Source organism: Rutidosis leptorrhynchoides, chromosome 5, assembly GCF_046630445.1.
Source record: "Rutidosis leptorrhynchoides isolate AG116_Rl617_1_P2 chromosome 5, CSIRO_AGI_Rlap_v1, whole genome shotgun sequence".
Lineage (NCBI taxonomy): Eukaryota > Viridiplantae > Streptophyta > Magnoliopsida > Asterales > Asteraceae > Rutidosis > Rutidosis leptorrhynchoides.
In genome coordinates this window covers 106,216,444-106,228,687 of record NC_092337.1, presented here as the reverse complement: position 1 = coordinate 106,228,687, position 12,244 = coordinate 106,216,444, and positions in this window count along the sequence as shown.

The window sequence follows — 12,244 nt, the reverse complement described above, 5'->3', positions numbered from 1 at the left end:
GGAATGTCTTTCAAACGTTTGACAAACTAATTTTGCCGTAACTAATTGTGCTGATGAATCCTGCCCGACTCTAGACAAGATTACATTAATCATATCTCTTGGTAGGTCTTCTAAAATTTTTGGTTGTCTATCCTTAACGTCCATTTTGTGTTTTTATACTGTAAAATAGACAAGGATTAGATTCGTAAAAGATAATTATTAAACAATACAAGAAATTTTTACATAGAACATAAAAGTACAAGCAACCTACAATACATATAATACACAACATGATTACAACCCTCTAATCTGAATCACTGGTTTCTTCTTCTTCGAACTTGGTTCATTTTCCTAATTTTTGATGGATATATGGTGCTCCTCTAATACGAGCTGTCATTTTCCACAATGGTTTAGAAAAACCTGGTGGTTTAGAGGTTCCCGGGTTATTGTTACATTTTAGGAAATACGGACGTTGCCGATACATATATAGTTCATCGAGGTTGGAATCAGGTTTCTCTATTTTTACACCTTTTCCCTTATTATTTTCTTTTGCTATATTAAATTGGGTCGAGGTAATTTCTATAACATCATCGGAATCCTCATCGGGATCCGATTCATCGGAAAATTGGTAATCTTCCCAATATTTTGCTTCCTCGGCAGAAACACCATTGACCATTTTTAACTTTGGTCCGTTGGTTGAGAATTTTCTTTTATTTAAACGATTTACAGTAGGTATCAATATTTCTTCCTCCGGAACCTCTTCTTCTTCCGGTTCTTCCTCTTCCGGTTCATCCTCTTCCGGTTCCTCTTCTTCCGGTTCTTCCTTTTCCGGTTCCTCCTCTTCTGGTTCCTCCTCTTCCGGTTCTTCTTTGGGAATTTGTGAATCTTCCCAAATTATATTTGACTCTTCATTATTATTAGGTGAGTCGATGGGATTTGTACTAGTGGTAGACATCTATCACACAATATCAAACACATTAAGAGGTTAGTATATCACATAATATTTACATGTTAATAATATATAGTTTCCAACAAAAGTGTTAAGCAATCGTTTTTAAAGAAAACACGGTCGAAGTCCAGACTCACTAATGTATCCTAACAAACTCGATAAGACACACTAATGCAAATTTCTGGTTCTCTAAGACCAATGCTCGGATACCAACTAAAATGTCCCGTTCATATTGATTATAAACGTTCCATATTAATTGATTTCGTTGCGAGGTTTTGACCTCTATATGAGACGTTTTTTCAAAGATTGCATTCGTTTTTAAATCAAAACATAATCTTTATTTTATCGACAAAGTTTAAAGGACACCACCTAGATTATCCAGAAATGATAATCTAAAAATATCACACTTACACACTACCAATACATATTGGTTTACAATATTGATATGTTACAACAAAGTAAATTTCGAATGTAGTTTTAAACAATATTATACAAGCATGCTGACACCAAATACTGTCCATATTTTAGCATGCAACTGCGGAAGCTCTTAATAATCACCTGAGAATAAACATGCTTTAAACGTCAACAAAAATGTTGGTGAGTTATAGGTTTAACCTATATATTTATTAAATCGTAATAATAGACCAAAAGATTTCATATTTCAATATACATCCCATACATAGAGATAAAAATCATTCATATGGTGAACACCTGGTAACTGACATTAATAAGATGCATATAGAATATCCCCATCATTCCGGGACACCCATCAAACATGATAATTTCAAAGTACTAAAGCATTCCAAATTCCAGATTGGGGCTTGTTGGGCCAGATAGATCAATCTTTAGGATTCGCGTCAATTTGGGGGTCTGTTCCCAAATTCTTAGGCTACCAAGCTAAAAAGGGGCATATTCGGCTTCGATCATTCACCCATATAATTTAGTTTCATTTACGTGTGTCTATTTCGTAAAACATTTATAAAATTGCATGTATTCTCATCCTAAAATATTAGATTTTTAAAAGTGGGACTATAACTCACTTTCACAGATTTTTACTTCGTCGGGAAGTAAGACTTGGCCACTGGTCGATTCACGAACCTATAATAAATATGTACATATATATCAAAGTATGTTCAAAATATATTTACAACATTTTAATACGTTTTAATGTTTTAAGTTTATTAAGTCACCTGTCCTCGTTAGTAACCTACAACTAGTTGTCCACAGTTAGATGTATAAAAATAAAGCAATATATATTATCTCGAATCAATCCACAACCTCGTGTATACAAGCCTCAGGCTAGATCACAACTCAAAGTATATAATATTTTGGAATCAACCTCAACCCTGTATAGCTAACTCCAACATTACTGCATATAGAGTGTCTATGGTTGTTCCGAAATATATATATAGATGGGTCGATATGATATGTCAAAACATTGTATTCGTGTCTATGGTATCCAAAGATTACATAATATATTAGAATACATGTATAATACAATATGAGTTAGCTAGGATATGATTAATATAGATTTGTTACCAATTTTCACGTAGCTACAACAAGCAAAATTATCCAATCTTGTTTTACCCATAACTTCTTCGTTTTAAATCCGTTTTGAGTGATTCAAGTTGCTATGGTTTCATATTGAACATAAGTTTATGAATCTAAACAGAAAAAGTATAAGTTTATAGTCAGAAATACAGTTCACAAGTCATTTTTGTAAAGGTAGTCATTTCAGTCGAAAGAACGACGTCTAGATGACCATTTTGGAAAACATACTTCCACTTTGAGTTTAACCATGATTTTTGGATATAGTTTCATGTTCATAAGAAAAATCATTTTTACAGAAGAACAACTTTTAAATCAAATTTTATCATAGTTTTTAATTAACTAACCCAAAACAGCCCGCGGTGTTACTACAACGGCGTATATCCGGTTTTACGGTGTTTTTCGTGTTTTCAGGTTTTAAATCATTAAATTAGCATATCATATAGATATAGAACATGTGTTTAGTTTATTTTAAAAGTCAATTTAAAAGGATTAACTTTTGTTTGTGAACAAGTTTAGAATTAACTAAACTATGTTCTAGTGACTACAAGTTTAAACCTTCGAATAAGATGGTTTCATATATATAAATCGAATGATGTTATGAACATCATTACTACCTCAGGTTTTGTGGATAAACCTACTGGAAATGAGAAAAATAGATCTAGCTTTAAAGGATCCTTGGATGGCTTGAAAGTTCTTGAAGCAAAATCATGACACGAAAACAAGTTCAAGTAAGATTTCCATTTGAAATAAGATTGTTAAAGTTATAGAAATTGAATCAAAGTTTGAATATGAGTATTACCTTATATTAGAAAGATATCTTACTGTAAATAAGAAAGATTTCTTGAGATATATATATATATATATATATATATATATATATATATATATATATATATATATATATATATATATATATACATATATATATGTATATATATCACTCAAAGTGGATTTGTAAGATTGGAAGTAAGCTAGCAAACTTGGAAGTGTTGTTGGTGTGTTCTTGAGTAGTTGTTTTGTATCTTGGTTTATGTATGGATTTATGAACTAGATTGAGTTAGATTTTGTTGAAGATGATGAAGAACACTTAGAACAAAGGAAGAACACTTGAGAGAGAGTAATTTGATTCAAGAAAATTGCAAAGTGAATGTGTTTGTGGTACCTAACATTCACGTGAATATGGAGTAGCAATATAGGCTCCATTAGTTTGTAATTTTGTGAGATATTTCATGCTAGATGTTAAATGATGGTTCCCACATGGTTAGGTGACTCACATATGCTTCTAAGAGCTGATCATTGGAGTGTATATACCAATAGTAAATACATTTAGAAGCTGTGTATTGTACGAGTACAAATACGAGTAGAATTGTTGATGAAAATGAACGAGGATGTAATTGTAAGCATTTTTGTTAAGTATAAGTACTTTGATAAGTGTCTTGAAGTCTTTCAAAAGTGTATGAATACATATTAAAACACTACATGTATATACATTTTTACTGAGTCGTTAAGTCATCGTTAGTCATTACATGTAAGTGTTGTTTTGAAACCTTTAAGTTAACGATCTTGTTAAATGTTTTTAATCCATTGTTTATTATATCTAATGAGATATTAAATCATTACATTATCATGATATAATGATGTATTAATATATCTTAATATGATATATATACATTTAAATGTTGTTACAACGATAATCGTTACATGTATGTCTCGTTTCGAAATCCTTAAGTTAGTAGTCTTGTTTTTACATATGTAGTCCATTGTTAATATACTTAATGATATATTTACTTATCATAATATCATGTTAACTGTATATATATATCCATATATATATATATGTCATCATATAGTTTTTACAAATATTAACGTTCGTGAATCATCGGTCAACTTGGGTGGTCAATTGTCTATATGAAACCTATTTCAATTAATCAAGTCTTAACAAGTTTGATTGCTTAACATGTTGGAAACACTTAATCATATAAGTATCAAATTCATTTAATATATATAAATATGGAAAAGTTCAGGTCACTACATATCATTCTTGGTCAAACCATTGTAAAGCGTACAGATTATGTTTGCCCGACTTAACGAATGATTCGGACATCTTTTAAGCATTATCTTTACTCTATTCCATGCTAGACACAATGACTCATTTAATTTTTGAGAAAAGTTAGTGATGTCATTCCTTAAACAGGTTTGCAGGGAGGGTGGATAAAATTTGTTTAGAAATTTAGTGGCTAAATCCTCCCATGTATGGATTGAATTCGGGTTAAGTGCATCAAACCATGCTGAAGCGTGTGCAGAAAGTGAATATTGAAAAAGATGAAGTTTTAAAATATTTTTCTTGTTTGATTCCTTCTTAAAAGAGTCAACCAGACTGATAAATTTGTTTATATGAAAGTTCAGATCGTCAGTCGGTAATCCTTGAAATTTACAGATCATACTGACTAATTTAATCATGTGTGAACTGATTTCAGGAATTCCTTCGGTTCCTATGGTGATTGGTCCTCCTCTTTCCTCTAAGCTTGACTTATGCATAGAAGTAAGGGTGTTTTGTTGTTCCATTTTTTTAGATTTTCTGTCTAAAAAGACTTAAAAGTATCTTTTAGAAAATATTAATTCACTAAAAGGATTGATAATTTAATAAAAACAATTATTCTTGAAATTCGGTCGCTAACCAGATCGGATATCTTAACTGATAGGACATCTCACAGATTACTCGTATCGAGGTGGCCAGGCCGACTACGAAGAGGCAGGATCCTTTTGGTTCCAATATAATTGGAGACTGTTCGGAAAATCCAATAACCAAGTCCGTGTATAATTGTCTTTCTTAGACACCACCAAACAACACTTTGTCTGTTTAAAATCTTTCTCGATCAAAATATTCGATCCCCGGCAGCGGCGCCAAGAAGAAGTCTCTTTACTGATATAGCCAAAATGGACGGTTTTATTCGTGCGGTGTCGTTAGGTCGCAGGGCGTCAGATTCGGTATAGCATGCAGAGATTTTTGTTTAATTTATATTTTGCGGGGCCTAAATTTACTTTTACTTTCTAAAGTGTAGAAGGTGTAAGTTAACCTAGTGTCGTTTTTTATGCTGATTAACGAATTGAAGATCAAGTGGATAACTGTCTTTTAGTTAAATTACCTAGATAAAAGATAGTAGTTGATTTTAGCTAAAGGTCCTAAATGCAGAAAAGTAAATAAAGTGGAAGGATATCCGGAGTATGCAGATTAGGGAAATGTTGACCAAGATATCAGAGTTGGGTTAGGGAAAGGTAATTATGCTTATGTTAAGACTATGCTTGGAATGATGTAGATCTGGTTGGATGACCCAATTACACAGACCTACTTAACTCTGAACTCTCGGAGTTCTCTTTGAGCAGTGAGAAGTATGTCACTTGGTCGTATAACTGAAGTGTAACAATACCTCGGAGGTTATCCTTAGTAGAGTACTAGGTTTATTAGTGAGTTAAGCTCTAATCCTAAAACCTTGTTATCAGTTTAGGTAACTGAATAACAACGTGCCGTGTTGATTGAACACTGATCACAAATGGAAGGAATCCGTTGGTTTAAGTTGGCAAAACCTTAGATGAAAACTAACAACCATTCCATCATACTAATGAGATTATAACAAATCAAGCATTATACAGCATTACAGTTAACATACTGATAGTAAAGCAAATAGAAACCTAATGAATACCTAAACAGTTGATATAACTAAGACCTAGGGCAACAATCAGACAAGAACATGCAATAGGCTTGGGTCATATAGTAAAGGCACTAACTAGATCTTAACAGCTCCTAAGAGGTCTCTTTGGAATAGTCAATAGGCATACTAGGTCGTTCATGTCTCAATTCCTAGGTTCCGTGTCCTAAAAGTGCATTAGATGCCTCTCGGGAACTCCGGCCATACCGAGTTCATAGAAGTAGCTAATTTCATATAGGTGGACAAGTTCTGATCACAACCTAAGTTGGTCAATCCTTAAGATGCTAGCATACAAATCTATCAGACTTCCTAGTTCAGTATTATAACAGTAATCGTACTAAATTAACATAATTACGCTAACTCAAACTTCTATCATGGCAACATAAAGATAAATTAAGCTATCATGGCAATATCGGAACGCATTATTAAACATAAAAGGTAAGAATACATGTTTAATACAAAAGACAAGCGTTTCGGATAAAAACCTGAAAAGGCCGAACAAATCTGCCCGAGATCGCAAGGACTCGCCGGGATATCCTCCGAAAAATAAAAGCTAAGCTAACTACTACTAAAACTAACTAAAAGATTGAAAATATAAATTGAATTGCAAGTTGAGTGTTTCTTGGAATGGATGGAGAAGGCCCTTTAAATAGACTTGGTTTTTGCCAGAATACGACTGGCAGGCCGTATGGCAGCCCGTTTGGTGGCCCGTATTTGGTAGCCCGTTTTTATGGCAAGCCGTATGGTAGCCCGTTTGGTGAGCCGTATTTGGCAGGCCATTTACATATTGGCAGGCCGTATGGTAGGCCGTTTGGTGGCCCGTATTTGGTGCCTGGTCAGTCTGATTCACTGGATCGTAACTTGATTTCTTGTCTTTCACCGTTTTCGCTCTAGAATCTTTGTTTTAGCTCCGTTTTACATGATTCTTTTTGCATCGCCTTTGTAATTACTTGATCTACAAAATCAACCGAAAAAGCGATAATTTTGCCGACAAAGTTTTAATCTTGTTTTAATCTTTATTGTTTTGGGGCTCAATTTAGGGGGTAAAAACGTGACTTTTTGCCTGATATCAGCGTTCCACACCGACCTCAGTTCACTCAGTCGCTTCAGCTGCCATCCCCGCACATGCTACTCCTGTTCCCATCACGCCACCTGTTTTAGCCGTTTCACCTACTCCAGTCACCGAGGCAGTTCCAGTCACTGAGCTACCTGAGGGTTGTCACCTAGTCACGATTTCCATATCAGTTGAGCCACCCAGAGCCCAGGCATTTGAGATTACCGGAAGCATCCCTGATGAGGAGCCTTTCTCGAGCCTTTCACATCTGGAGTTGCTGTCAGACCTTTGTCTGGATTCACTACTAGGCCCTGAGTTGGATGTAGGACAACCACTTGAGTATTTGCCGAGACTAGAGGATGATGACAATCCCTTTGGACTTCATGGATACATCACAGACACGACTCAGCACATTGACCAGGATAGTATTCCATAGACTACTTTACTTTATTTTACTTTTAGTTTTATCTTTTGGAAGCATTGTACTATAAAAGTTATATATAGTGGAAATGCTGCTTTCTCTTTTTGTTCTTCATGCAAAAATCTTATCAAAAGAGACTGGTTCTTTCCAGCAATTAGGAGACCGACCGTAGGAAGGACCAGCACTAGGAAAGTAACATGACCATATGGAAGTAATCCTTCCTCAAACCTATTTCAATTATTATGCACTAAAATCTCTAAGTGTGGGGTCACCCCCGTAACTAACTTGGAAATTTTAGAAGACAATGTCCTTAATTTATAAAATATTAAAATATTCTTTTTCAGAGAACATTAGGGACAATGTTCTTCTAAGTGTGGGGTATTGGGTAAAGGTTTAAAGGACGAGTAATTGTAAAACGCCAAGTTTTGAAAAATTCTTTTGTCTAAAAAGTAATTAAGCAATGGATATTGGGAGATTTCGAAAAATTCTTACCTTGTTTTGCCCAAAAGATCCAATAAAATTGCTAGAAATCGGTTTTTGGAACATTCATTAGAATGGAACGATTAAGCTGAAACTAATGTTTTGTGTCAAAAGATTTCTTTTAAGAAAATATGTAAAAGGCTACACATGATCAAGCACGACCCCTACTGAAAGGACCTATTCATATACATTATAAATGATTCACAATAGTTGATTACATCGCGAGGTATTTGACCTCTATATGATACATTTTACAAACATTGCATTCGTTTTTAAAAGATAAACTTTCTTTACATCCAAAAATTGACAGGCATGCATACCATTTTATAATATCCACTATCCAACTATAATTGACTTAATAATAATCTTGATGAACTCAATGACTCGAATGCAACGTCTTTCGAAATATATGCCATGAATGACTCCAAGTAATATCTTTAAAATGAGCAAATGCACAGCGGAAGATTTCTTTAATACCTGAGAATAAACATGCTTTAAAGTGTTAATCAAAAGGTTGGTGAGTTCATTAGTTTTTCATAATCAATCATTTTCAATAATATAATAGACCACAAGATACTCATAATTAGAAAACAATCTGTGCAGGGTCTATTCCTGCTGTAAAATCATTCATATGAAGAACACCGGAACCTTTCAAACAACTCACCAACGGTAGCTAATGCGTAGTGCAATGACAAAATCATCTCACCGTGGTAGTTAATACAATAGAATTCGTACAACAGGGGCTAATGCCTACGCAATGCAAAATCATCCCTCCGAGGGTAGCTGAAACGGGGGCTAATGCGTACGCAATGCAAAATCATCCCTCCATTACCAACTACAAAGTCGACTATAATACAATACAATACATCGGGGGCTAGTGCGTGCGTGCAATGCAAAATCATCCCATCGATGGTAGTTAAAACGGGAGCTAATGCATACGCAATGCAAAATCATCTCTCCGTTAACTACTAAATCGAACCTCTGAATCCAAATAATTCTATCATAGAATGTAGTTTTGAATATTTGTGTCTATATCGTCAATCATTTATAAAAGCAGTTCATGTATTCTCAATTCAAAAATATATCTCAAAAGCATTTAGGAAACAGTTATAAAAACAGCGCATGTATTCTCAGTCTCAAAAATGTAAAGAGTAAAAGGGAATCAAATGAACTTACAATACATTTCGTAGTAAAAATACATATAACGTCATTGAATAAGTGCAAGGTTGGCCTCGGATTCACGAACCTAAATTAAGTATATATATTTATATGTTGTTCAATATTTGTCTAACAATTTAGGTTAAACCGTAGTGTATCACAATCCTAATGGTCGAGACTAATATGTAAAAGTCAACAAAAATCAATTTGACTAAAAATGATTTCCAAAATTTATAGATGATTATTATATAGTTTAAATATCGTCGTTTTATATTTTTAAATATTTTTAAAAGAATGAAAAACGTTAATTTTATCTAAATCACTAACTTACGATATTTTAATTTCATCATGATACTCATACTCATTATTTCCTAATCGATTCGTCTAATAGCTTTTAATCGTCTTTTATATCGCGTTCATTTTAATGATAATAATAGTAATCATAATAATTAAGTGTTACTAATATTAATTTTAAGTATAATAATACTAATAATAATAAATATTATGATAATGATAATGCTAATAACCATTTTAATGATGATGATAATAATAATAATACTAATTATAATTTTAACGATAATAACGATAGTAATAATAATAAAATAATAAATTTTTAATGATAATACTTCTTATTGATAATGATAATAGTAATAATAATAAATATAATAATAATAATAATAATAATAATAAAATTAATAATAATTATATAAAAATTATAACGACGATAATAACGACGATAATAATAATCATTTTTAATAATAATACAAAAATTCAATTGACTATAACTTCTAATCCGTTCATCGAAACCATCCGATATCTAAATGAAAAGTTCTTAATTTTTCGCTAGCTTTCCAACGACATGCATATGTTATACCTTATCTCAACCGCATATGTAACTAATTCAGGATTCAACATATCCTATCTAATGGCAATATCAAAAGTACAAGCATGCATAATCCTATATACTCGAGCACTAGTCAGGGATACACTATTAATATGTAAAAATTAAATTATAAGTACTCACGTATCAATATTGAGATTCAATATTGCAGGAAATGTACGTAAACGCAACGGAGACGATAAACACAAGATTGACCTCACGAGCATAGCCTTGAACCATACCCATCACCTCCATAGCTATAACCCATAATTTACTCATTCCTATCCCGCTCATAAAACCCATTTAGAAATCCCTCGCTCATAACCCCGTCATAGTATTTTATGTATAAATAATAATAATACTAATACTACTAATAATAATAAGATTATTAATAATATTAACTTTATAAATAATAATAACATAACTAATTAATGTATATATATATATATATATATATATATATATATATATATATATATATATATATATATATATATATATATATATATATATATATATATATATATATATATATATATATATATATATATATATATAGAGTACTTGCGAGAGATTGAATGAGGAGGTGAATCAGATTTCGTTCGTATTTAAACACAATTTTGCCACCTAACCACACCTCGCATGGCCTCTTGTTTCATCACATAAACGCATTTTAAATCCTACCGACACCTTTTGTTACATATAATATATATATTTAATATATAATATATTTAATCTTTAGAATTAATTAAATATTATATTATATTCACGTGCATGGTAAAAATGTAATTTTTGTTCAAATGGCTCGTACGTTGTCACTCGACTCATGTACCACTTTCGGTTTTTCGAACGCACTTTCGTACGCTGAGAAAACTAGCCTTTTACGTTTAGTGACTCGTACCATTATCAAAATTTAGTTTTAGTCATTGATAAACTATTTTATGGAAAATGTATATTATATAATTGAGCGTTGTGGTCTTTTGCTTCTATAAATCAGGGGCTCATTGTTTGTTAAAAAGTATTAGTTTAAATCAGGACGTTTTATGACTAAGTTAAAAAATATATATATTTTTATTTAAAATTGTAAATTTGTACAATATATATATGTTTGAAATATTTATCTAATGATATAATATTTAGTCTTTCAAAACCATTTACATTTCAAAGTTCGTTTTATAATAGTAGTTATTTTACCAAATAAAGTTTTTAATATGAAAACTAAAGAGTTTATTTATCAAGGGACATGATTTAATCAAGTAAAGTACATTTTTGAAATTTAAACGGAAATGATTACTAACCTTTGACTAACTCTCGTTAAATGACACTTTTGTAAAATCAATTTTACCAAATATTCCGGATACCGTTAAAAAAAAAGGTTTTCTAAATCAAAGTGGACCTCTCAATAGAGACACGCAAATCATATCACAATGAATCTTGATAATCCACCCATTTGGTGTTATCTTAATATCTCATCGATAACTATATTAAACTTATATTGAAACAATATGCTCATGTAAAGTATTATTCATTCACTACTTTATTATTGTTTCCAAGTTGTAAATAGATCTCATAACTTATATTTATATTAACTAAACCGTTAAATGTTTTATTAATATATCTCAATTTAATAATCATACACACACACACACACACACACATACACACACACACACACACACATATATATATATATATATATATATATATATATATATATATATATATATATATATATATATATATATATATATATATATATATATCTTTTTACACATAATTGTTCGTGAATCGTCAAGAGCAGTCGAAGGGTAATTGGTCATATGAACATAATTCAAAGTTTTTGAGATTTCAACATTACAGACATTGCTTATCATGTCGGAAACATATAAAGATCAAGTTTAAATTTGTTCGAAAATTTCCGGGTCGTCATACCTACTCCCAAAACTTAAGGAATTTTGGACCTAAAGTATCTGTATGACCCATCAAATCTACAGTACTTTGTCATTTCAATTGATGAGCGTGCCGGTGTACGGTTTAAGTTAGAACTTGGTTCTGACATACGTTT